The following is a 6,262-nucleotide window of genomic DNA, read 5'->3' as shown; positions in this document are numbered from 1 at the left end:
TAACAATAAATGTGTAGGACTACATGGACGTTTTCGGCGGGATCTGACGTGCTGCGACAAAATGCCGGCGACATGCAATGGAAATAAGTTAAGAAATAGAAATGTTGGATGAAGTCGCAGCGTTGATCCGATGCGACACAACTGTCGGATGAAGTTACAGCCTGCAGAGTCTGCATCTGACAGTTGTGTCACCTCGGATCAACGCTGTAACTTCATCCGACAATGCTTATTTCCGTCGCATGCGATTTGTCACTGCCATTTTGTCGCAGCGAGTCGGATCGCGCCGAAAACGTCCGTGTAGTCCTACCCTTACAGAACATTTGTTTTTAAATGGAGTCAGTGACCCACAATTTTAAAGCTGAAAAGAGCCAGAAGAAGAAGGCAAATAATTACACAACTATAATAAATAAATAATGAAGACCAATTGAAAAGTTCTACAGCATACTAAATGTTAACTTAAAGGTGAACCACCCCTTTAGGGCTCTTACTCATGAGCGTTTTTACCTGCGTCCCCTGCGTTCCGTTTTTCGGCGTTCAGCCGCAGGGGAGCGCAGGAATAGATGCATTTCATTATTTCAAATGGGGCTGTACTCACACAGGCGCATGTAGGCGCCGAACGCAGGTTGAGACGCAACATGCTGCATTTTTCTTGCGTTCGGCGCCTACACGCGCCTGTGTGAGTACAGCCCCATTTGAAATAATGAAATGCATCTATTCCTGCGCTCCCCTGCGGCTGAATGCCGAAAAACGGAACGCAGGGGAGCGCAGGTAAAAACGCTCATGAGTAAGAGCCCTTAATGTTCTGCAAATCTACTTGAGTTAGTTTTTGGGCAAATATTCAAAATATTCAATTCAAAATCTTTTTGTAGAGGAGTCAAAGATCTGCAAATGTTGTGCCTGCAAATTCCCAGCGTGCTCTATCGGTATTGGCTTGTTAGTGGACCCTGTGATCATAACTTGCACGTCCTCTAATAAGTTCCCACAATGGGCCGAGATATCTCTCATCACTACTAGTCAGGTACGCTGCATGGGCTGAAGCTATGCTATAACTAACTGCTACTCAAAACTCATATTAGCAAGTAAGGGGTTAATGGCTATTACCCCGACAGATGAGTTTGGGAAGCTGATAACAGCTTTGGTAAGAATGTATAAGTAATGTGTAGTAGGCTATCTTAAGGGCTCTTACACATGAGCGTTTTTACCTGCGCTCCCCTGCGTTCCGTTTTTCGGTGTTCAGCCGCAGGAGAGTGCAGGAATAGACGCATTTCATTATTTCAAATGGGGCTGTACTCACACAGGCGCGTGTAGGCGCCGAACGCAGGAAAAATGCAGCATGTTGCGTCTCAACCTGCGTTCGGCGCCTACCTGCGCGCGGGGGAGCGCAGGTAAAAACTCTCATGTGTAAGAGCCCTTAGAAGCAAAATTGTTAATTTGTCTTTTGCAGATAAAACTTCTATATTAATCTATTGGGAAGTAATTGCTGCTGTTTGGGTGATTGATGGATGTGACCACAATCTGCTCCCAATCACAGTCTTACTCCCCTCTTGGATGATGGTTTAGTCCCTTTGTAGATTCCTTTCACATATACAGGTGAGGGCACCGCCCTTTTAAAAAGATACGGTCCTAAATACGTCAGCTGCTTTTCCATTGATTGCAACTCAGTAGTAGTTTTCTCATTTAGAAAGGTACTGGATTCAATCTGGTTGTCCTAAATTTAAGAAACAAAAATTACACACCACCTGTATCAGTTAAATGTTCCGTTGATTACATTTATTCTTATTCAAATGTATATGCATTAACCTGTTTCTTCATTTTAAAGTTATTTTTAAAATAACAACTTATAGCAGTGTTTGGGTTTACATTTTTGCACTGTTAGACCTGACTTGAAAAAAAAAATAAAGCAACATGAATCGACTCTCCCCACCCCAGCAGAATCCATCTTCTGCAATACTTTATATGCCTTTCCACATGTCTGTTAATCAACTGGTAAATGCTATATTGTGTCAATAGCCAGAACCAGCAATGCAGAAAATATAGCAAGGGGCAGCCGATTGTACAATTGTCCTTAAAAATTAATGCAAGAAATGTATTTATTTAGAATAATAGTATCTTTCATTAGCAGGGCCAGAACTATGGATAGGCAGAAGAGCCACTTGCCTATGACTAGGGTTGCCACCTGGCCGGTATTTTACTGGCCTGGCCGGTAAAAATTATGGTTTATCCCAATGTTATTAATAGGGAAAAAGATAAATATATGGGAAGGCCTGTATTTTTTTTCCAGAGAAGGTGGCAAACCTACCTAGAACAAGTAATTGGGGGGCACTAGGCACGTACCCATTTGTCGCCTACCCCTAGTCTGGACTCAAGTCCCCCACTGGCTCTTCCTCCCCCAGTAGTCAATGTGTGTGCACACGTGTGGGGGTGTGGGAGTTGTGGCCTGTCAGGTTGCTTGCCCCCCCCCCCCGTTCATTAGACAAATTGTTATTTTTGACTTTACAAACTCTTTAAAGGGGATGTTCACCTTTGAGTTAACTTTTAGTATGATGTAGACCAGTGTTGTCCAACTTCTGTCATACCGAGGGCCGGAATTTTTCTGGCCTACATCATCACTCGTGAAAAGTCATACTCGTAAATATACCATAAACATACTATTAAATCCATATGCCGCCTCCATCCCTATGGATAACACAGCACACACCCCCAGCACATGATTAAACACCTTAGGGCCCCTAAAAAAAAAATCCAAATGCTAAACCCCCAGAACAAACCCTACCAGGCTCATGTCCCACAGGGTACAGAGTAGGGCAGGCTGAGTATGGCACACTGGGAGCATAGGGCAGGCAGAGTATGGCACACACAGGGAGCATAGGGCAGGCAGAGTATGGTACACACAGGGAGCATAGGGCAGGCAGAGTATGGCACACACAGGGAACATAGGGAAGGCAGAATAGAGCAGGTACAGTATGGCACACACAGGGAACATAGGGCAGGCAGAGTATGGCACACACAGGGAACATAGGGAAGGCAGAATAGAGCAGGTACAGTATGGCACACACAGGGAACATAGGGCAGGCAGAGTATGGCGCACACAGGGAGCATAGGGCAGGCAGAGTATGGTCCACACAGGGAGTATAGGGCAGGCAGAGTATGGCACACCCATGGAGCATAGGGCAGGCAGAGTATGGCAATGGCATAACAGGGAACATAGGGAAGGCAGAGTATGGCACACACAGGGAGCATAGGGCAGGCAAAGTATTGCACACACAGGAAGCATTGGGCAGGCAGAGTATGGTACACACAGGGAGTATAGGGCAGGCAAAGTATTGCACACACACACACAGGGAGCATTGGACAGGCATTGTATGGCACACACAGTGAGCATAGGGCAGGCAGAGTATGGCACACACAGGGAGCATAGGACAAGCAAAGTATGGTACACACAGGGAGCATAGGGCACACATGACAGCAGCTCCATCTTCAAGATATTGGTCAGATCTGATTTAATCAGAGGAGACTGATACCTTGATGGCATGGCAATTGGTATAGAATTTAACAAGTTGAAACAAATTTAAAGAATTTCTAAAAACCTAATAAGGGAGGCTATGCTCTTCCACAAGCCTGCAGCACAAGTGATTCTTGATTTACATCTAAACCTTTCCCCATCTGATGACACACACACAGACCATAAATAATCCTTTCAGTGTTAAAAACGAATGCCCTTTGTAAACATCATAGCTCATCTGCAGATATCATGGGCACATATCTACAGTATTTAACTCATTTACAGTGTCTCTAAAAGCGTACTCAGGATCTGAGAGACATAGGTAGAGATGTGGATAGGCAAGGCAAGTCCTAGAACTGTAATTGAAGGACAGTAGCTGATAAAAAATAGAAGACAAACCCCCATATGTAATATAAGGAACTAAGTTTGCCCAGGAGCAGTAACCAATAGCAACCAATAAGATGTTTGCTTTTAAACACGTGACCAGTAAATATGACCTGCTGATTGGTTGCTATAGGTTACTGCACCTGGGCAAACGTAGTGCCTATTATTACATAACCCCAAAAGTGATCAGTACAGTATGAGGCATCTGCAGTTGGGGAAGTAGTATGTGGATTAATTTCCAGGTAAAGAAAACAGCTTTGGGATCTTAAAGGAACAGTTCAGTGTGAAAATAAAAACTGGGTAAATAGATAGGCTGTGCAAAATAAAAAATGTTTGTAATATAGTTAGTTAGCCAAAAATGTAATATATAAAGGCTGGAGTGAACAGATGTCTAATAAAACAGCCAGAATCCAACTTCCTGCTTTTCAGCTCTATAACTCTGAGTTAGTCAGTGACTTGAAGGGGGGCCACATGGTACATTTCTGTTCACTGAGTTTGTAATTGATCCTCAGCATTCAGCTCAGATTCAAAAGCAACAGATATGACCCATGTGGCCTCCCCTCAAGTCTCTGATTGGTTACTGCCTGGTAACCACGGTAACCAGTCAGTGTAAACCAAGAGAGCTGAAAAGCAGGAAGTAGAGTCCTGACTGACTTGTTATACATCAAATCTCTCCAGCCTTTATACATTACATTTTTGGCTAACTAACTCTATTAGAAACATTTTTTATTTTGCACAGCCTATCTATTTACACAGTTTTTATTTTTATACTGAACAATTCCTTTAAATGGGACTGACATTTAGATAAATCTTATTTTGTTGAGTACAAAAGAGCGTATGAGTGAGTTTGGGAAAATGTAATTGTTTGTAGAGCAAAAATATAAGTAATGCTGGTGGAGGTAGACTATAGAACCCAATATATGAAGCACATCTCTATAGATGTAAATTGGTGGTGCAGAGAAAGGCCAGAAATGACATATACTGCCTTTGAACTGATCTGCAAAAACACCCCTCTGGAAAATGGGGCAATTCCCTATCTATTTTCTTAATTCAACCAAAACCCAAATAGAGCCAAATGACACTATAAGGAGGACTGGGAGAAAGACATGGGCTCTTCCCTCACTATACATCAATTGAAAAAAATCTCTACCATAATAACTAAAGGTAGCTATAATGTGGCCCTGATGGAAACATCTATGAATCTATTCCTTCGTGCTTATTATGTGGCCGCAAAGTTACATAAAATTAACCCTTCAGTTCCTCAGACCTGCTTTTCAGCTCCATGTGGCATATCTGGTGGGTATACCCTATCGCTATGTATTGTAGATTTGCTCTCCCACTTCTTACAAGTACAAGTAAACCCACAGGTGATGCTCCGTGGACATACATTAATAGGGTACAACAACTCTGCACAGAAACCAATTCCACATACAGTATCTGCATGGCTACTAAGATACACATCGCAGCCAGTTGGAAAACTGGCACTCTTTCATATGCAAAAGTGCTACAAACAATTATCTATATCAAAATAAATGAGAAAATAAAAGCCCACGTGGATGACACTATTGAACTCTTTAATGAAATCTGGGATATTTGGAATCTTTATCAAGTAGGTCTCATGTAACACCAGGTCCTCCAGCCTTTCTACATTACATTTTTGCCTAACTTAATATATTTATAATATTTTTATTTTGCACATCTTTTTACATGTGCATCTATTTGCCCAGTTTTTATTTTTACACTGAACAATTCCTTTAAGGGTGTTATGCATTTCACTAAACGACACTACAGAGGATGATGCAGATATTTAAAAAAAAAAAAAAAACTGGGTGTTTAAAAAGATTTTGTCACTCACTGAAACTTTGTTCCAAAATCAAAAATATTTTTTAATATTAAGGAATGATTAGAAGGGAAAAATAGTCATAAGTTATCAAGCAACAACCAGATAATCATTGGTATAGTAAAATACTTTCAGTCACAGACCACATAGATCATACTAGGTTGATGGGGTTTCCAGCCAATCAATGTGTTAAACAGGCCTTGATCAGATATCTATCTAATTCCGGCGTCATCTTCTGTATCTTCTGGTTCCTCACAGAAGTGAGTGTCGGCACAGAGCTTTTTCGTGCATGTGCAGTTGGAACAATTCTAGTATTCGTGCCTACTGCACATGCGCGGAAAGCTCAGAAGATTTCCGAAGGAAAAGAAGAGTATCCGAAGATATAGAAGATGGCGCCGAAGAGCTTCGTTGCACTACTCTGCATAATTATGCCAAGGTATGTGACAGGGATACTTTTTCCACTGAGTTACTAAGGAGGGAGAAAGCAGTGAGGGGGGCCAATGGATGGAAAGGGATTTTTGATTAACGGGGGGTTT

The sequence above is a fragment of the Xenopus laevis genome, chromosome 8S (assembly GCF_017654675.1).
Source record: "Xenopus laevis strain J_2021 chromosome 8S, Xenopus_laevis_v10.1, whole genome shotgun sequence".
NCBI classification, from domain to species: Eukaryota; Metazoa; Chordata; class Amphibia; order Anura; family Pipidae; genus Xenopus; species Xenopus laevis.
This window is presented reverse-complemented; position numbering follows the sequence as displayed.